Source organism: Castor canadensis, chromosome 3, assembly GCF_047511655.1.
Source record: "Castor canadensis chromosome 3, mCasCan1.hap1v2, whole genome shotgun sequence".
NCBI classification, from domain to species: Eukaryota; Metazoa; Chordata; class Mammalia; order Rodentia; family Castoridae; genus Castor; species Castor canadensis.
The window spans coordinates 36822372-36843858 of NC_133388.1; the positions used below are offsets into that span (position 1 = coordinate 36822372).

A 21487-nucleotide genomic window follows, 5' to 3' on the forward strand; every position below is an offset into this window, starting at 1 on the left:
AATGAAGAGGAGGAGGAGGAGGAGGAGGAGGAGGAGGAGGGGAGGGGAGGGGAGGGGAGGGGAAGGAAAGAGAGGAAGGGAGGGGAAGGAAAGAGAGGAGGGGAGGGGAGGGGAGGGAGGAAGGACAAACTTACAACTCAGGGACCTGCTACTGTTTGTCACCATAATTACCAAAGGACTGAACTTCATTACCAAATGCTGCAGCCACTTAGGCAAATTTAAGTCATTTATCTTTTTACTAGTTGAGAACAGAATGGGAAGAGGGTAAAAATCTGAGACAGGTGACCTTGGCTTCTACACTTAATACTTTGCAAAAGCAAGAGCATTTTTTCAAAGGCTCAGGATTCTGGGAAATCACTCACTAGTTTATTCTGTCTCTCTATCACAACAGTGGGGCTGCCACCCCAAAACCCATTTGCAGAAATAAAAGATCTACAGAGGTACACAACAGTCTTAGAGAAGGCCTTAAGACTATGTGAGAAAAAAAAATTAACAATGGTTTTATTTTCATACATATTACAATCAAATTGATTTAGTCTTTGAAACCACACTTTCTATCTAGAATGCCAAAAAATTTAGATGTGCCCAAAGAATTTAGTTGGATGAAACTAAATATCTGCCCATAGATATTACCAATATGTTCCACAGTCCTAGATGGATCTAAGAAATAAAATGAGGATGGGATAAAGTCAGTATATTTAAAACAATGCCCCAGGTCAGAAATTGAGGACACTGCAACTTAAGCCTCTAAATCCCATCAGTGACAAAGAAAACAAATTTGTTTTTATTTGAAAAGCACATTCAAGTCCCCAAACTCCAGCAGAAAAATCGATACAAATGCCAGGATACAAACAAATCAAATCCTCACTAACAGGTCTGCTCACTGTTGCTCCAAACTAACCATTCCCTAAGATAACCTATGGACAGGCATGTTTCATACTTCCTTTTGGGGATCATTCACCAAAGAAGTTGGATCAAACTGAGGTATCTGCCCTCACCACCATTCCCGAAGAAGCCTTCTAGTCACTTCTAAGATAAAAACATTTTCCAACTTCTAGGAGAATCTCAACAGGGGATGAACTCTTGGGGCACAAGTCTGACACTGCCTGTCCTTTACAGTTTCTCTCAGGTCTTGATTCCTGAAGTCCTAAGACTCCTGTATGGCACCCAGTCTCCAGCCCCTTACTCTGCTCCAGGCCACCTAAAATCCTGCTAGGAACCACATTACCTCTCACCTCCCATGGTTCACCTTTGGTTGCCCATGTTTCATCATTTCCTGAAAGTCTTCTATACACAGCTTACAAAATGCACAGAAGACAGTCTTCAGTTCACTAGAACTTTTAATGCGGCTAAAGAGGCTGCGTGCCCAGATAGCAAACAACCAAGACACCCAATAAGGCAGGAGTGTCTATGTCGATATTCTATGTGAGTGCAATAAATGCTGAATTGTGAGATATGAATGATGAGAAAATAAGGAAAAATAAACAGCAGCTACTTGTGAATTAGGGACAAAATAATGAAAAACAGACAACAGAGAAACTGACCTGAACCAAGATGATCAAAAAGGGCCTTAAAAAGTAAAGAGGGGAGATTGTACCTGAAAAGGCTCGAGGGCTGAAAATGTCTGGAAGGAAAGGAGCTATAAGAGGAAACATTCCTTCTGGGGCAGGAATGCTAAAATAAGCACGCTAAATGGGAGAAGGCCAAGGATGAGGAAAGAACACAAGAAATTCCATTTAAAATCCTTTAGGGCAAGGGACAGCTCTTACTGTCTCCCTATTTCTGATAGCTAGCAAATTCTTGGTTATTCCACAAAGTATTAAGTATTCAACTGAATCGTTAAGGTAAGGGCAACTTGTAGTCATGAAAGAGAAATTCAGCCTTGGGTCAACAGGCAGTGGAGGCCAGTAATGTTCTTGAGCAGGAAACTGACTTACTCCAACTCCACACCATCTACTAAAGGCCTTCAAGGAGCACCCCACCATGGGACGGGACAACAGTGCTAACACCCTGACACACAGGGCTTATTCTCTTACCCAGTCCCCTGAGATAACCACTGCGTGAAAAGGAAATGAACAGTCAAGAGAGACTAAAACAGTCTGGGAGGCCAGACAGGACAATGGGGTCCAGTCAGCATGATGGAGACAGGAGACTGCAGAGGTGGCAGGGGCTGGTCTCTGAGGGGTGGTGGACAGAGCAAGAAGACTCAGGTTTCCATTCCCAGTTGGTGCCATTATCTTCAGGCTATGCTTTGGCTCATAAAATGCTAAGGTCAGTCAACTCGGCATTCTGCCTGTTTCTGGGAATGGGAGTTACACATTCCATCCTTCCCATCTGCCTGTGGTTTTACATGCTAGCTGTGATTTCCTGTAATTCCCATTTGCAAGAGGATCGATGGGAAGATAAGCCAGGAGGCGCTGACAATTCCTCTGTCCATCACACTGTGATAAACACATCTCAAGAGTCCTGCACTACAGTTTTACTGACAGCTCTTATTCTGGGAAGAAGAGAAAAGGAGAAGGAAACATTGCATTTTGAAAGCTGTAAGGGAAATATCCTTCTTACGCAATGAGTTTCTTCTCCTAGGCAGAGCTTCCCCAGCTGCATTTAGTGGATACCCACAAGTATCCTCCCCGAGCACAGGGACTGGTCTCTTGCAGGCAAGATCTCTCACTGCCTGGTTGTGTGAAAAATGAACACAAAACCAGGAACGAAGTGTCAACATATACCAGGCCAAAAATGCTTCCAAGTGCACAGCATCACTACAAACAGGGACACAGCCTTCCACAGTGACTCCTCTAAAGGGGACAGGATACATGAGGGTACAGACAATGCCAACTATTTGTCCCAAACCAGGGCTGGGCACAAGCCTGGTTCCCAAAAATGTGACTACTCCCTGTGAAGCCTGACACCCTACCGGTCAAAATGCCATCCCTGATCCTCCTAAAACAGCACAAAAACAGGGTGAAGCGGGCCATCTCTGGAATGGTTACAATTAACCTTCATGTCCTAATCATTTTTCAAGGAACAAGCCTAAATTGGACTGGGGGAATAGCTAAAGTGACAGAGTGTCTGCCTAGCAAGTGTGAGGCTTTGACTTCAGGTCCACTTTAAAAAAGAAAAAGAAAAAGAGGAAAGAAAAAGGAAAAGAAACACAGTTAAACTGAGTGTAGCAGTGTGCGACTGTGATCCTAGCACCAAGGAGGCTAGGACAGGAAGATCAAGAGTTCAAGGCCAATGGGAGACCCTATCTCAATCAATCAATCAAGCCTAGCCTGTGATTTCTAAAAAATGTTTTAAAACAAGCCAACTCCTGTGGGAACCGAATCTGAAATGTACATTTTAAACAAAGGAAAAGTGCAATTTGGCCCTCTTTTCTAACCATTAAATAAGAATAAAGGGAAAATCGACCAGATTGAAAGAAGAAAAATTGTTGTTGGTTGTAACAACTTGGGTAGGTTCTGCAACAGAAAATTCTTATTTTCTAAATAAGTCCTTCCCTCCCACCTGTGACAGATTCTGGCTACCCCCGATTAATCACGCTGGATTGTGCCACACAGGGACCTCAGAAAAATAAAACTAAGAGGTGACCTGAGAATAGCTGTTATTGCAAGCATTTCTCATTGTTAGGCCTCCTACTGAGGCATGGCAAACAGTCTTGGGAAGGACTGTGGCCTGGGTATATGAATGGGGAGAGGGAAGTTTTGTCATCCCACCCCAGTTACATGAAACCTTAGAATAAGGTTATCACTATTAACTGGCATTCGAGTGCTTATTCACTGGGCATGAATCTAAGAATTTTACATCTATTATCTGGTTTAATACTCAAAACAACATTAAAAGATAGATACTACTATTATCTCCACTTTTAGTCAAGGAAACCAAGACACAAAAGTTAAACAACCTGTGCAAGGTCACACAAACAGAAGTGATGAGACCAAGATTTCAGACTAAACAGCCTGACCCAGAGCATGGGATCTTGGTAGTGGTGCAAATTTATTCCAAGTCATATAATAAAACTCATTTTCAATGCTAACATTAACCTGGCTGGGTTGTAGACTAGGAGGCACCCTCATAGGAAGAAAACAGGAAGTTCTGCAGATTGTTCACACTGCTCATTGCAGCTATACACCCTCCTAGGGTGGGGCAGGGATACCACACTTGGTCTCCCAGCTCTACTTCAGAACTCAAGCATAGGAAATCTTGTTGAATACATGGATGTCAGGGCCCCACCCATGAGGGGATTGATTTTGAAGGTCTTGTGTGAGCCGATGCTTTTGTTTTGTTTTTCAATTTGGTTTTTTAGGTTTTGGGGTTTTTTTGTTTTTGTGTTTTGAGACAGGGTCTCACTATATAGCCTAGGCTGACCTGGGCCTCCCAAATGCTGGGATTACAGGTGTACATCACCATGCCTGACTTATACCAGACAACTTTAAAGCACACTTAAGAGACTCTGCTTTGGAGCATTCTGAAAGACTTCGAGCATTCTGAAAGACTTCTGAAGCTACTGAAAGATTTGAGAATATAGGTCACTAGATGGTGGGTAATTCCAGCAAACTACGAATGAGATGAACAGTCACTTTCAGTTATAGGTGCCATGTGTTAAGAAAGCCATTGACAAAATCAAGTGTAGTGAAACAAATTCAGATATTAAGTCTGAGAGCTCTCTTTACAGACATGTACCTGAATGTATGTTTCCATGGTCTACACAAATGTTTGCCAATCTTTCACACCTGAAATACCTGGCTAGAAACTGCCTCAAAAAATGAGCCTGTTTTTGGAAAATGGGCACATTTGCATACTGACATCAAATTCAAACATTCTTAATAAAAACAGAAAATGCTGACAGAAGAGGAGCTGTTTTGTTTTGCTTTTATATATTAAAAGTCAAAACATAAAGCACTTGGCTGGGGTCTCTGCACTTGCTTGTACTTGGGTAAAGAGGCACTTACTCTTTAGGCAAGTGTCCACCCACATATGTGAGCTCACCAATTGTGTCCTTCCTCCTTGGTTTAAATTATCTATGTCAATTGTATTACTCTCCAAGAAAGATGGCTCCAAACTCAGAAACAGTTTCGGTAATTTAATTAAGTTGTACAGAAATGCTTATGTTTTCTTGGGTACCAAGCTGACCTTTCTCTGCTCCTTTCTGGTCCCAGTAAGTCCTGTCTGCTTCTGCCCCTAGGGACGGGATCACCTCAATTTCCTGACTTCTACAAGGTCAGAACAGGGGCCACAATGTGTGGCCAAGAGTTCAGACAGCACAGCTGCTGTTACCAGCCATGCCAGTGTAGGCAAGATATCTAAATCCTCTTTTAACTGAAAGATGGGTACAAATAAACAAGCTACTTCAAAGTTGTTATGAAGTTAAATAAACTAATACATACTAAGAACAGTGCCTGGCTCACAGAAAACACTCAGTACCCCAGGAGTGGTGATACACGCTTGTAAGCCCAACACTCAGGAGGCTGAGGCAAAAGTATTATGAGTTTGAGGCTACATTTTGAGATCCTGTCTCAAAACAAAAGAATAATAAAAAAAGCATTTGATGTATACCTTGTAATATGAAGTTTTATATGAATCTAGAGCTTTATACGCTTCGAAGCAGTCTCAATCCATTTTAACTACCCTCAAGCCTCACAATAATAGACTAGACTGGAAGCTCATGGGCATTTCCTGTTGTAAGGAAAAAAACCTGATTATATAACATAGGAGCTGATTATATACCATAATTAGGTCTGAGACCTGTCTCTATCATCTCTGTATACCATCACCGACACACTGTACTAGAAGATGCTCAATATACCCACGTTTAAATGGGACTGACTACACAGTTGGTCAAGCTATAAACAAAGCAAGTTTAGCCTCATGGCTAGAGGCTGGGGAACTAACCAGAATTATCACTCCTGAGAACTCCTGGCCAACTTGAACAGGCCCAGCTCCAACTCATCCCTGAGAGGAAAGGGAGCAGCCAGAGGTCACTTATAGGGAAATGTAACTGTCCCTGTTCACATGACCTCTGCGGCAGTAGGCAATCAGGATAACATAATGGGGCATTACCCAGGCTCTCCCACTGGGCCAAATGGGGATCCATAAATGCAGCATTCCAAATGCCTTCGTAACTGCAGTAGGAGTTGCCTTTCAACAGAACAAGGCTAGTCTATAAATACCAGGGATTAAAAAGCTTCCTGTGGGGCTCAACTGCACCTGCCTAAATACAGAGGCTATGTGGTCCTCCAGGTCCCAGGCAAACCCCAGGGAGCATACCTCAGGAAGAGCTGCCACCTTCCACCACTGCAACCCCCACCAGAAGACACCTTAACCTCTATTTTTCTACTTTAGCTTGTTTTGCTGACTTTTCCTTTCCACACCCTTTACCTAGACAGGACACTCCCAAACATCCATGAACTGTAAGGCCCCGTGACCCTACCCTCCTTTCTCCAGGCATTTGTTCTCTGTCTCCCTTACATCAACCCCATTCCCACTTTCTAATCGTCAGACCATCTGCCATGAAAGAAACATATTTGGAATCACTCCAACTTTGGTTCTAGCTCCAAATTATAGTACTTCATGTTGCAGAGCTTGGAGTCCTAATCTATAAAGTGAAGACTAGCCCACTGAGTAAAGCACCTCATACAGTGCTACTCATTAAATACGTCCTGCCTTGTTCAACTCTCTAGGGGATTTTTTTTTCCTTCCTTTTCTGGGCTACTCAGATAGTCATTCTTTCCAGGTTATCATACCTGTTAAATCCCAAAGTCTTAGAGGCGTGACTCAAATGATGACTACTTTAATCACCAATGTTATCTCTGTAGAGCATGTGGTCCCATCAGCAACCTTCAACTAACACTAAAGAGAAGACTTGTCACTTTGTACCTGCCCTCCACAAGTGGCTAATTTGGGAAGAAGGAAACAGAAGGAATGGGGAAACGAGTTGAGAGTCACTTCTGTAAGGTAAGGGCAGCCCCTCCAAATGTGGCCAAAACTCCATTTACATGTAAAATTTTTTTAATTAACTTTGACAGCAAGAACAGCTGCCAGTTTTACTAGAAATACCATCTGGTTCATTTTTGATAAGACCCAGGCATGACTTTACAAAGGCCAGGGACTGCCTACAATATGGTTCCCAAAAGGTGGCATCTTCAATGACAGTTCCAAGGCAGTGTGCCATGCCTCTCTCTTCCTGGTGTCCCGAAACTGCTCCTGCAAATTCATGATTCGCCTTGAAATAAATTGAGAACTTGGTTCTTTCAACAGGTACCCCCTCCAAAACTTTCAGTCATCATTTTAAAACCAGAATTAGTTTAAGCAAGACTATCTTCAAATTCAAAAGAAACACCACAAAGGTCCTGAACAAATTGTATTTTAGAGGAACTTTCACCAAAGAGGTAAGAGGTTGGCTTCCCCACTAATGACTCTTATTTTGCAATCAGCTAAGAATAAGAAGAGGCTCCCTTTCATGAAGTCTTTAAGATCCTCCAAGAATTCAAGACAAAAGAAGTGAAAACAGACTGTTCTAAAGAGATGTGGGCACTTGGATGGTATTAAGTATGAAAAAGTGTACGCCTCTAGAGTAGCTCCTCGTACTTTTCAAATCCTGCTGGGGAATAATTAACTGTAAACCCAATTCCCACAGCAAGGAGACACTCTCCAAAGAAAAATGGACTATAGGGATTGCCAACCACCACCAAATGCAAATTTGGGAAAGGAACTATTTGAAACACATGTAATCAATACAAAAACTATCAAGTATGTGACTCTGCACATATATGTACACTCCTTCAAGTTCACTACGCAAATTTAGTTTGGTTAAAACCTTTGACACTGAACTGCCTACACATCTGTCCCTAACTGCTAAGTGTATCATGACCCCTGTAAAGAAGGAAGGGAGTGGGCAGATGTGGAACTGTCTGATAAGGAGAATGGTAACAGAAAGGATGAAAAGTGTATTGTGAAAACCTAAAGTGGGAATCTGGGGGTTTAATCAGCTTTGGTCCCGGGACTGAGTTTGGGGATGAGACTCTCATGCTCTCTGGAAAATTGCTCAGGGGTTTTTCCTCTCAAAATGTGAATATAAAGAACAGAAGACCATAGTGAAGCTCAGAACCTATTTCCTATCAAGAATGATTTTAGCTCCACCATTGAGTCTCCCAAATAAGCAGGTAGCCATGAGGCCACCAAAGTAGATGCAAGGGAGGTCTTCCCTGGAGAAACTGCCCCTGTCCTGTGTAGGCCTGCTGAGTGAAGGAGGGAAGAAATGTGCAGGCTCAAGCAGTATTTGTCAGGGTGGCCTCCAGCAGCAGAGATAGCTTCACAGAAAAGGCCATACCTGGCAGTTCAGAGAACTGAACCACAAGGGCAGTGGTAGGGAGTCTGCCATGTACAACCAGATGGAGATAGAAGAAAAAGGAGAGAAAGGAAGTAAGCTCCTCCCTTTTGTCACTCAGGATGTGGTCCATATAACATGGAAAGTGGAGAAAGGATGTGGTCCAAAGCTGGTCTCAGCTCCTACCAAACAAGCTGACCCTTGTTAGCTCCTCTGACCAGACCGGTGGTGCTCTGCTGTGTCATAAGTCCACAGCCCCTGATTAGTGCTCCCCGTGTGCACACCCGTGAGACTCGAGTTTGCCACTGCCCATTTTATCAGGGCAAGCCCTGACAGACCACACAGGTGTCAGCACCACTTCTGCTGTAACCCAACATCTGGTCTTAATAAAACTCACCAAAGCGTGAAGCCTCATGTGGTGGTACACATCTTTACCCCAGCTCTCAGGAGGCAGAGGCAGGAGAATTGCAAGTTTGAGGACAACCTGAGCTATGTAACGAGTTCCAAGCCAGCTTCGGCTACATAGTGAGAACCTGTCTCAAACAAAAGAAAGAAAAAGAAAAAAAAATCACCTACTCACTCTGTTCCTCACTTTCAATAAGTTTAAATAACTCCCACCTCACTTCAAGCATAGTTGTGAGGGTAACTGCTGACAACACTAATATTTACTGAGCATTTACTATGTGACAAATACCAGGTTAGGCACTTTACACATTTTGTCTCATTTAATCTTCAGAACTCACTGCATATAGTACATACTACTCTTATCTCCCATTTCCAATTGAAGAAGCTGAGACTTAGAAAAGAGACTTATCCACAGCCATGCACCCAGATGGAAACACCAGCAATACGAAAGCAAGGGTCTGCTGCTTCCCCAAACAGTTATTTGAATATCTTCTAGTTGTCAGGACTGTGTATCCTGTTTTAAATATACAATTTCATTTGATTTTCATAGCAATTCTATTAAGGAGTACTATTAAATGTAATTTTAATAAATTATTCAAGTTACACAATTAAAATGACACAAAAAAGGGAAGTTTTAGAAGTTATAGTTGCCTTTCCCTTTGTGATCCAGAATTTCCAACCCAGGTAATCATTAATATTTTGAGAGCAACTTCTCTAGAGATAGGAATGTTAACATCATTTCCATTTTACAAATGATAAAACTGAGAATCAAAAATGTTAAATTTGCTCAAGATCTTACATCTGGTAAGTGGCAGAGCTGAGGCTGAAACCAGGGCCATTCTAATCCCAAAGCCACTGCCCTCCACTTCCTCCCATGAAGTATCCACTTTTGAAAACAACTGTCCATTTTCATTGGACACAGCAAAGGGGAAACTGTGCCTGGTCCATGGCCAGTCTTGCTCCTCCACTCTCCCAACTCAATGGGAAAAAAAGACAGGCTGTACAAGCAGATCTCTGGTCCGAGAACATTAGCGCTGCTTCATATTCCTTCCACTCTAAGCTCTATTATAAGATGGGACCTCTGCTTCTAACTTCCTCACTATCCACATAGGCTCATCTCTGGTCTCTGAAAAGAAGGGCAGGACAATGACGAAGAGGAGTCTGGCCTATAGGAGATGCTGGGCTCCTTCTGGCAGCAGCAAAAGGAAGGAACTGACTTCAGGAGCTCTCTTAAGTTTTGAGGTTCTGAGGTGCAGCATGGGGACATCTCAGGGCTACCATTTCTGCCTAGAGTCAGAATAAGCCTGCAGAAGGACAGTTAGAAGGAAGCTTCCAAGCTGGAGGTGTAGCTCAGTGACAGAGTAATTGCCTTACATGCACAAAGCCCTGGGTTCCATTCTCAGTATCAGGGTAGAGGGAGAAATGGACAAAGATTCCAGTAGTGCCTGATTCAGGATGAGCTTGTTGGACTGTTCAAAAACCCCACGGCACAGTGCTCAGACCCCAAGGTACTAGAATTTCTGCTGTTTCACTCCCTTCGGGACCACCTAATGACCTGTTACTGCATGAATTCTTAGATAACAAGGTTTTGCCCTGTGGCCTTATCCTCTCCCCCCAAAGAAAAAGAAAAAGAAAAACCCCTATAGTACATGGGAACATTTCCCTTAGTTGGGATATGAAGGCTGCCCTTTCAAATTATGTTATACACATTCACATTTTTGTCCCATTAGTAAATGAAAACAAAGAAATATATTGGCCTTGGGTACCTATGTTGAAGGTAAGGGTAGGAGAACAGGAAAGGAGTTACTGCTATTATACTCCTGTTCCTCAGCAATTAAGTTTATCAAGTCTGCAGTCCCTGGAGGCTCCCCATTTCCCAGCACAAGCTACCTATGTGGGATTTAGAGTTTGAGCCCCAGCTGACTCAGCAACCCTATCATACAAGTAAAGTAGCTGCTGAATGCCTCCTAGTTGCCAAAGGTCTTATTTTTCCCATTTGTAAAATAGGATTAAAATCCTTATAGCACAATCCTCCTGTGCTATCCACAGAGGACTGGTTCTAGGACCCCTGTGGATAACAAAAGCCAAGGATGCTTAAGTCTCTTATATAAAATGATGTAGAATTTGTAATATACGTGTATTCCTATATATCCTAAATCATCTCTAGATTACTTATAAAACATAATACAATACCAATGCTATGCAAATAGTTGTTATGCTAAATTGTTTAAGGGAATAACAAGGAAAAAAAGTCTATACTTGTTATTCAGGGCAGATACAATTTTTTTCCCAAAATGTTTCAATCCAAGGTTGGTTGAATCTGCAGGTTTAGACCCCAAGAGTATGGAAAGCCAACTGTTTTGTGTGAGATGTCTTATGTGAAAGCACTTTGTAAAATGAAAAAATTTTTTGTTGTTATAAAGATGAATGCCCAGTCTGCACAGTAAACACAAAAGAAACTTAAACAATTCTCAAAAGGTATGAAATCTATGAGGAGAAAAGACTAACTAAAACACTGAAGAACACTTCAAAAAATGCATCATTTAGTGTTAAACTGTGTGCTGCAAAGAATCCCTTTGGGGAGATAACTATGTGGGAGAAGGCATTCAATAAACATATGTCCAATTAACAGATGAATTCAGAGGCATGACTTTAAAAAGTTCTCACCCTGTCACCTTCACTAGACAGTAACACCAACACAAACAGCTCTCAAATCTGTTCTTGATACTGTTACTCACCTATAGTCCTACAAAAAGCATGCTAGCATTTTGTACAGAGCAGTCCTTTTTTTAAAAAATGTGCTTTTAAAAAAATCATACATGGGACAAACCAGATGACCCACATTACGGAATTATATTTTATAATTCCAGAAGCAATGGAAGTGCCACAAAAAAGCTCAATTCTGGAGCACAAAAGGAGAAACAAATCATCCCGTGTTAACTATTTCCTTGCCTGCAACTGGATTCACACTGGATGCTAAATATATGTATTTCTCCAAACTGCAGAGGCAAATGTGTAAGATGGCTTTTAGGATTCCAGAAGACCTGCACCCGAAAATAAGCAGATACCTCTCTGGACTTCAATCTCTCTGGATGACACTTAAAGGGCTCTGTCATTTATTCCTGACTGGCCTTGCTAAAACATTTTGGACAACTTCCAATACCCTCTCCCTCTTTCCTTCACCTCTCACTGCCATCACTGCCACAGTTCCTGAACTGTCTTCTTTTCTTGCCACCAGTCAGGGTGAACTTGGTGAATGCTGACAGTTTTTTGCCACCTTGTTTACATTTGTTTTCCACTCAAACTAGGTCTCTCTCCAAATACCTTCATTTTTAGAATTTCATCAGTAATGATTTCATTCCTTGTTGAGGCTCAAAGCCTCAGTGTCACTTTGTCCTCTTCATACTTTTTTTTTTGAGACAGGGCCTTGTTATGTAACCACTTTTGACCTTGATCTGTCTATCCTCCTGCCTTTGCCTCCCAAGTGCTGGGATTATAGGCAAGTACCATCACAACTGATCCATACTTTTTAATATTTTAATCCTTTACACCTGGACAATCACTTATTAATCAACCAACTAATCCAGGAGTGTGTACAAAAAAACAGACAAGAGAGTCACTGACTTCAGGGAACTTCCAATGTCAGTTCAGAATCTGGACCTGCACAGAAATGGCTACCCATGGGGACCTATGTCTGCATCCTCAGCTGTTCTAGGGGATTATAAAGCCACATTTCTAGCCAAACATAATGGGCATACCTATATCAGCTACTCAGGAGGCGGAGGCAAAAAAATATCAAGTTTGATGCTAGCCTGGGCTACATGGTGAGGTCCTATCTTAAAAAAAAAAAGATATTCAGGGTCCAAAAACACCCTCAGATTAAGATCTGATTAGTTAGCTGGGCACCAGTGGCTCAACACCTGTAATCCTAGCTACTCAGGAGGCAGAGACCTATCGAGACCCTATCTTGGAAAAAACCTTCACAAAAAAGGGCTGGTGGAGTGGCTCAAGGTGTAGGCCCTGAGTCCAAACCCCAGTACTGCAAAAAAAAAAAAAATCTGATTAGTTAAGTAAAGACAGACAGCAGGAATCTTCACACCAAACCTAGCTCACTCTTCAGAGAAAAGCAAGTTGCTTGCTTGCTTGCTAGGGAGACTAGTGAGCTCTTCAAGGACATATTTCTTCAGGCCTCCTCTTTCCTTCCAGGGTAACTGCTAGTTTAGAGCACACAAGTCACTGACAATGCCAGAACAGTCAGGCTGACTGCATACAACAGAATCCCCTAATGCTACCTCAAATTAACTCCTAGGTAATCCCCTAGACTGCTAACTTCATGCTGGCAAGAACTGTGCCCATTTTGTGCTTTGTCACAATTATACACCTAGCATCCAGGTGTGTGTGTGTGTATATATATATATATATATATATATATTCGCCAAACAAATGACTTGATTTACTTCCTTTTGGTTTCTCCAACAACTACCTTCCTGCCTCCCACCAACCCAGTGTCATAGCCCAAACAGATTATCAGATCACAAATTATGATGACTTTAGGGTACATGTAAATAGGGAAAAAAGAATGAGCCAGTGAATTCTTATGAAACCCAGAGCCTGTTTTTCTTGCTATAATGCTGTGTACCAAGCAAAACCCCCAGGACTGACACAAGGAGGTAGATGGCCTTCATACAGCAGAGTTTCTACCCAGAGGTAGATGGGAAATCAAGGATTGATAAAGGTGTACACCAGTCAACATACCATTCATTCATTTCCAGAAATGTTTTGAGCAAGCCACTGCCCCAAGTTTGGGGATTTGCAGCAGGCCCTACGTGTTAATACAAATTCTGCTCCCAAGTCCAAAGAGTTTCAAAAGGCTAGTGAAAGACTCTCATCTGAAGATTTGAGTTCTTGACTATAGGTATTTGGAAGCATGGAAAGCAAGACCAGCTATCAATCATGAATGCTAGCTCCAATTAGGACAAGGGCAAAAGGAGACATGCTGTTACATTATTCCAGTAAGATGACTGGCATGATGTAAACCACCCAGGGGTAGATCCTGTAGAGGAAATGACATTCTCAGCAGCACCATCTGCTCCTCCTGGTGTCTAGCCTGATCTGTATTTCTAACCTCAGCTGTAACCAAGGTCCACCTGTAAGAGCCCTGTGAAAGCACACTGCTCTAACAAGCTGTTCTAAAGAGCATTCTTTCTCTACCTGGAGGGGCTGTCACTACGTACATACTGCATTCACAGCCCCACCAGGTTCTTCTTACCTTGCTGGTTGGCTCCCCAGCCTAGTAGAAGCAGGTACACGAAACCCTGGTACAGAATTTTTCACAAGGAAAGGAAAAACAGCTGAGAAGTACAAATTACATTTGACAAGGGCAGCTCTGTGGGGTACATGATAAAGTTCTCTCTATAAAACACAATGGCATAATTTAAAACTGAGGTTTCACTGAAAATTCCCTTTATTTTTTTCTAAAAGCAGCAGTTTGTGTGCACTGAACTTAAGCACTGAATCTGTCATCTCTCACCAGTAGGTAAGGTTCTGCCCCAAAAACTTTAGGGAATCTCAACACAACAGAACCAAGAGATTTTGCTCTAACACTGTTCTTCAAAAACTGCATAACCACATAGAATATTAACTTCAAAGTAGAAATATGGACACAGCTTTTAAAATATCTCCCAAGGAACTGAAAATATATGTTACCGAAAAACGTATACAAGGATATTCTTGGCAATGTTATTCATAACCAAAAAATGCAAACAACCCAAATGTTTACTGATGAATAAACAAAATGTGGTATATTCATACAAAGGAATATTATTCAGCAATAAAATGAAGTACAGATACATGCTACAATATGAATAAACCTCAAATATATACTAAGTGAAAGAAGCCAATTACTAAAGACTACATATCATCATTTCCATTGACAGGAAATGTCTAAATAGGCAAGCACAGGTACAGAAGTGACCAAGGACTGGGGAGATTACAGAGGAATAGTGAGCTTCATTTGGGGTTGATGGAATTATTCTAAAATTAGATTATGGTGATGTTATACAACTCTGCAAATATGATTTTAACATGGTTGTACTGTACACTTTAAATGGGTGGATTTTATGATATGCAAATTGTCAACAAGACTATTTCATTCAAAAAAAGGCACATATAACAAAATAAAATACCAACCACCTCAGAAATCTCCTTGAGCAAACTTAGAAACGATCAAGACATATAAAGGAAGATATTTAAATCATCATCGTGCAATTTGATGGAATAGTATAAAACCATTTAAAATAGTTATAAAGGATATAATTTAGAAAAATATTCAGTAAAATAGTGCTAAGTTAAAAAAAAAAAAAAGACAGAATACAAAATTGAATGTTCAGGGATGACCACAAAAGATGAAGGAAACATAATACCTAAAAGGCTATTTGTGTTAGGGTAGTAGAGTCATAAAAACTTTTTTCCTCTCTATAGTCCAAGCTCTCTGTAATTTTGTCCCACTGTATTAGCAGCTAAGGAAAAAAAAAATCCTGCTCAAACTGTTTGCAAACTACAATTTAAAATGAAAAATAAGTAAAACCACCTTATTCCCTTCTCATACTTCCACCCACTAGTTTATCGAGATCAACTGAGAACAACCCCAAAGAAGGAAGAATTGGATAAACAGGCTCCTACCCCATTCCCAGAAGCCAGTTTCATTTTACCAGCCTTGTCAGAAGCCAAGCCTAACCCAGTCAAAAGAAAAACCTCAACAAGGACAATCTACAAAAAGGGCAATTCCACGGACTGATCTTAAACTGCTGTGAGTGCAGGCAAGTCACTGCTGGCAGTAGGTTGGATTTGAGCAGATTAAGATGGATACTGCTTCTCCTTGAGGGAAGGGTGATATAAAAGGGGACACTGGGAAAGAGTTCCTATTCATGTTTCTCTGAAGTTTTGTTTCCAATCTCCAACTGCAGGAGAACAGCATCCTGAAATCATTTAATTTTTCACAATAGAAGATCCTTTTCTGAGTAATAAAGAATTGTCAGTCACCACCTCTGCAGTCTGGAAACCCACTGAAAATCTATTACTGTCTTTAGGAATCCCAGGCTAACTTCCCCAGATCGAGCAATGGGATTCTGAAAAAAATCAAAAACAAAACACTGTGCCTGTGTGTAAGACTAAGTACATTAGGGCACACCACTATCAGGTAATTTAATGGATCTACTAACACCGGCCACAGTAACAAGGAACTACATCTGTTTCTGCTTCAGAAAATGCTTTGGTAATATCCTGTTTCGGGAGTACTGCATGAACTCTTGGCATGTGGCCTTCAGATGTTTCCAGGGTGGCTATTTTCCCTTTTTTGAGATGTAAGAGCCAGGAAGGGAGCGAACATCAGGGACAACGCCAGTCTGAAAGCCAGCTCAGTTCTCACAATAGCTGCTATACTTCCTGCTGTCCCTGTAGCAACAACCTTCACAGAGACTCAACTGTCCTTTGGCCTTACCAGTAGCACAGTTGGCCTTTCATGGCTGCAGTGACCCAGCTCAACACCACTATGAGAACTAACAGCAGAGTGGAGACTTCCACACCCAGGTGAGAACCAGAGGATTAGAGAGCAAAATAAGAGGAACCCTGCTGGTTTCTAGGCCAAAAAACTGAAAGAGAAAGAAAAAAGGACATGGTCACAGACAGACATAAGCACAGGAAGAAGGCACAGGTGCCTGCCAGAACCTCTACTTTCATATAAAAGATTTTACACAGTCTCACTTATGAACCTGCAATCATCCAAGGGAACATGGCTATTGCCTTGCAGATATCTGAGCCAGGGTCCAGTGAACAGATCTTGATGCACAAGGTCGGGCTCCCCAAGTCTTCCCTACTGCTTCCTGATCCATAGTTGAACATCTTCAAATCACAAAGTTCTGAGCCCCATCCCCAAGCTGTATCCTCCCTCCTATCAACAGGGAACTAGTCCTCCCACATTACAGGCGACATTTCTCACTGCTCTACTTTCAAAGTATCCTGCAATGTGGCAACATAACTTAAGAATTTTCTAAATGGAGCTTCATTATAATGGATACGTGGGTGCTATGTGTTCATTTTTTCTTTTTTTTTTTTCTCTGAACTCAGAATCCTCCTGCCTCTGCTTCCCAAGAGTGCTATGGTTTAAATGTGTCCCTTAAAAGTTCATGTGTTAGAAACTTAACCCTCAAATTCATATGCTAATGCTATTTGGAGGTAGAGACTGAAGGTGGAGTTACTGGCAGGTTATTAGGATTAGATGAGGTCATGAGGGTGGGGCCCCCATGATGGCATTAGTGGCTTTACAAGAAGAAAAACCCAAGCTACCAAGTTTGCTCCTTTTACCGTGTGATGCCATATTGTTATGCAGGATGCTGGTGCCAAGCTCTTGTATTTGCCCGTCTCCAGAACTATGAGCCAAATGGACTTCTACTCTTTATAAATTCCTAGATCTCAGTTATTTTGCTATAGTTACAGAAAATGGACTAAGATAGAGGGTGACCCCCTACATAGAAGCAATCTTGAAAAGAAACCAGGAGTCTCGTGTCAAATAAACTCACCCTTAACCCAAATGTCCTAATCTTCAACACTCAAGTAGGCAACAGAGCAACGTTTGCTCTCAAAGTTAAAAAAAAACAAAAAGCCACAGGATTCCTTCCTCTATTTGCTCCTTCTCATCATTTTCCTAATGCTTGAGGAAATGCTCCCTAAACAAGAATTATCTAGAATCCTGACAGAAGAGGAAAATGAATCCTGCTTGTCAGCTTCAGCTAGGTGATCACATGTCAACTCAGAGCTCATGTATGATAGCTATATGACCCAGTCCAGTGGATCTGCAAGTGGGCTATATAGCCCCGCTCTGCCTCTGGTGAATTGTCCCTTGGTAAACGGGGAATAAGAGGGGAAAGACAAGCACCTGTGTTCTCTGGGCTTCCCACACTGCTGACAAGCAGTTCTGCTCCATTCACCCAGGTCACCTGATTGGGTGCCAAAATGAAAATTATGTTCCTCACAACCAGCAGTAACCTGGTTGTCAGGAGAGCTAAGAAAATGGCAAACAGAAAGTTTTGAAACAAAAGGCAAACGGCTTTTCTGTGGGCTTTGGGGGAGCTGGTTGTTTGTTATGAGACAGTGTCTCAGTATGCATCCCAGGCTGGCCACAAACTTATAATCCTCCTGTCTCAGCCTTCCAAATGGTGGGAAAACAGACATACATCACTGATGATGCCCACTCAAAGGCAAGTCTTCGTCTGTGACATAGACAAGCATGGAGGAAACAATGCTTAGTAGCAATGAAGTTTTAGAAGCCAAGTGGAATTACCACCTTTAGAGGTGTGTGTGTGTGTGTGTGTGTGTGTGTGTGCGCTCGAAGGTGCATGTGTATAGGAAGAAGGAGGAGAAAGTGCTGCCCCAGCAACAGCCAAGGAGGAAATCCCCTGCCAGGAGATGCACCATTTACGTAAGAGCACAAGTTCAATCACCACACCATGGAGACCAACCAGGAAACCACAAGTGCTGAGTACTTGTCACCTGCCAGCCTGCATATGTTGTACCTCATTCTCCCCGTCTTCCTCTTCTTTTAATGGACTCAAATTCTGGGTGTTGAGAGGGCTAGCCTCAGCAAGTAAGTCCAACTGCCATATGACAGTGGGTCTGTTCTCAGGGTTTTAAACACCTAGAGGCCTGTCTTCATCTAGCAGTAGGTGAGGATTTGTTTCATATATCATTTCTATTACAGCATCCAAAAAGTCACTCTGTAGCCAGGAATTCCATCTATAGGTTTCATACCTATGTTGTCCTCTGTTTAGCTTACTGGGCAGAAGCTCCTTAAGCAGCAAATGACCACCAATAAAAGCTAACAACATAAAACAAAATAAACTGACTTAAAGATTGTGAGCTCCATGAAGACAGGGCTTGGTTTTGTCTTATTCATTGCCACAACAGTTGGCATACATTCTGTATCACATAAATACTTGTAAAACTGAATGAAAAAAAATAATTAAATGTTGTGCAAATAAACAATATGTATTTTGAAGAAAGCGTAGTGTTGCTCATAATGTGAGAAACCACCTAAAGTAATGCTTTCAGACGGTTCTAGAAAGATTCCAGAACCTACCTTTGTGATAGTGGGCAAGTTACTCAACTTTTATAGCTTTGGTCTCAACTGGAAAATGGGGATGACAACAATATCTTCCTCAAAAGTTTAAGTGAAATTTTAAAAAAAGGAACTATTAGCACAAGCTTGGTACACAGTAAAATCCTCCAGAACTTACCATATTGTTGCTGTTATTGTTTCTTTACTAAATTACTTCATTACTGAGTTGTAGCCACAGCCCTCCAACTCTGAGAAAATTTTCAGTTCTGCTTGAATATGAATCTAACTAAAAATGCAAAGCTCAGAAAACTGTGAACTCAGTGCCAAGGGCATGTCTCCACTAGCCTCCACTAGATGGTGACAATTTGGGTGTGGAACTCCCAGAGCAGAAAAAGTGTGTGTGTCTGTGTGTGTGTGTATCATTCATATATATATTTTGTAAGTCAAAGACATCCAAACAGTAAGAAGTGAATTAATTACTGTCAAGGGTGGAAATACACTCTAGATAGTAAATATCTACGGTTGAACTGAACTGGGTAATCTTCCTGCACCTCTGAAAAGCAAACACACAAAACCCCAGCTGGCAAAACCAACAAAGCCCAGCACACTGCCTATCACCGGAAGAAAATTCTATGGCAACAGCAGTAGACCTCTTTGCTGAGACGTGAAGTTCCCTCTACCCAGCCAAAGGCTTCATTTGACGCCTCTTTTTCCTGGGTCTTGCTGTCCCCATAACCACCTGCCTGTCCCTCCCAGTCCCGTTACAGGTAATTTTTTCCACTTAAGCAAAAGCACAGACACAACCCTGCGGGAAGAGTCAGACTCGCACTAATACTGGAAGTCTGTGTTAAAAAATATATATATATAGCCAGGCGTAAAATAGAAAATATGTACATGCACACATTTAAAAAAAAAAAAAAACACAAACCAGGAAGTGGCTTCGATGAGTTTCAGCTCAGATAATAAGAAAAGTTTTGAGACGCAAGAGCAGACCGGGCGCGGGAGCTCCCGTAGGCTCTGGCACCCGCACGGACGCTGCAGGATTTGCTCAGGAAATCCACCTCCGCTCAGCCAGCCCTGCCCAGTGCAGGACCCGCAGCTTCACTCGGCTGGAGGGAAACGACAGTGACAAAGCGCCTCTGCCTGCCCCTCCTCCGCACGGCCCCGGCAGGGTGCTGGCCTCCTGGCTCGGCACAGCGAGCAGGTCCCCAAGTCCCCCGCCGCCAGCCAGCCGTCCGGTTCTCCCCAGTTACCGCCGGCACCGCCACCCCGCCACCTCGCAGTCCCGCCGGACCGAGCTACTCCAGCACGGGGCTCCCGGGGGCGCTGCAGACGGCGGGTGCCTCAGGCCGGCGTCCCTCCAGCGGGGTGCACCGACCCCGCGCCCTGACAGCCGGCTGGATGCGCTAGTGACACAATGCCGGCCCGCCGGCCCCAGCCTTGGTGACAACTCACCCGGTAGCGGTGCGGAGACCTTCGGGAGGGGGGCGCTCGCAGCTTCCGTGCCGCCAGGTCCGCTCTGTTTCTGCGCGTGCCCGCAGCCCTCTCGGTTCCAGGCGAGGCCCCGCGTGCCCTTGTCTGGTTCGCGCTGGCCGGCGCTGCGGGAGGAGGAGGCGAGCGGGAGGAAGGGAGGGAGGGAGGCGGCCAAGGTAATCGCCGGCTTTAGAGAATGGAACACGGTGGCGGCGGCGGCGCCAGCGTCACTGGCCCAGCTGTACCGCGCGGGCGGGGGTGACCCCGCGGAGGGAGAAGGAAAGGGGCGGGGCAAGGGCGGGACCAGGCGCGCACGCAACAAGCGCCGGCGTCGCGCCGCGGTCGCGATCGCCCGGTCGGCAGGCCCCACGCGCACGCGCACGCGCACACGCCGCCGGCGGGGACTAATGCCCCGCGGGAAGCGGCGGGCGGGGGGAGGGGAGAGAGAGGGGGCGATGGGGGGGGCCTTAAGGGGACAGTCGCGCTGACTGCGCTGGTGTGGACCCGCGACCGTTCAGATTCGCCGCGATTACAATGCGTTCCTCGGTTCTTTTATTATTATTCTGTAATTATTGTTTAGATATTGTTTGGATTATTGGATTACTATCATTTGCAAAGAAGTGTACTGCTTTCGGTTTACAAGAGAGCATGTTTTCGCATGCATGCATGTTGCCTTATTAGCTCTTTAATCGCTCTCCTGACCTGTGTCTGACAGGTAATAGGTTATTACATCCCTATTAAGCAGTACTCCTTAGACTGTAGTGCACAGCCTACCTACCTCAAAATTGCCCGGAAGGGTTGGGTGAATGTGGAAATGCAGATCTGGGTCCCCACCTCCAGCCATTCTAGTTCAATAAAGCTGGAGTCATCTCTGTTTTAAGTAGCATTCTGAAGCGATATTTCAGCTCACTAAGCTCATACGATGGATCTCAAAGTTGAAATAACTGAAGTTCAGTTCAAGTACTGGCAGAGCCTAGGCAAGAACCCCACCAGGCTCCTACCTTTGTTCTGTTCCTGAGCCTTGCCTCCTGGCATATCCCGTGTGAGCACGTTGTGCACTATATGGTTACATCAGTTATTGGTGACCTCTCACTGCTTATGTATCCTCGGTTTATGTGTTTAGAAGGCTTGTGGCCCTTTGATGGCAGGGGCTGTGGCTTTATAATCTTTGT

General features: G+C 43.3%; 1 protein-coding gene across 7 annotated transcripts in view; it reads right to left on the reverse strand.

Annotated features, from left to right (window-relative positions):
- Susd6 (sushi domain containing 6) overlaps positions 1 to 20599 on the reverse strand; it is a 97971-nt gene extending 77372 nt beyond the window's left edge. For 3 of the 7 annotated variants that reach the window (XM_074067694.1, XM_020163153.2, XM_074067688.1), the window contains exon 1: positions 20298 to 20599. The gene's annotated coding sequence lies outside the window, so the exon portion shown is untranslated. The other 4 variants (XM_074067691.1, XM_074067690.1, XM_074067695.1 and 1 more) reach the window with 3 other exon arrangements.
- Positions 20600 to 21487: the final 888 nt, after the last annotated feature.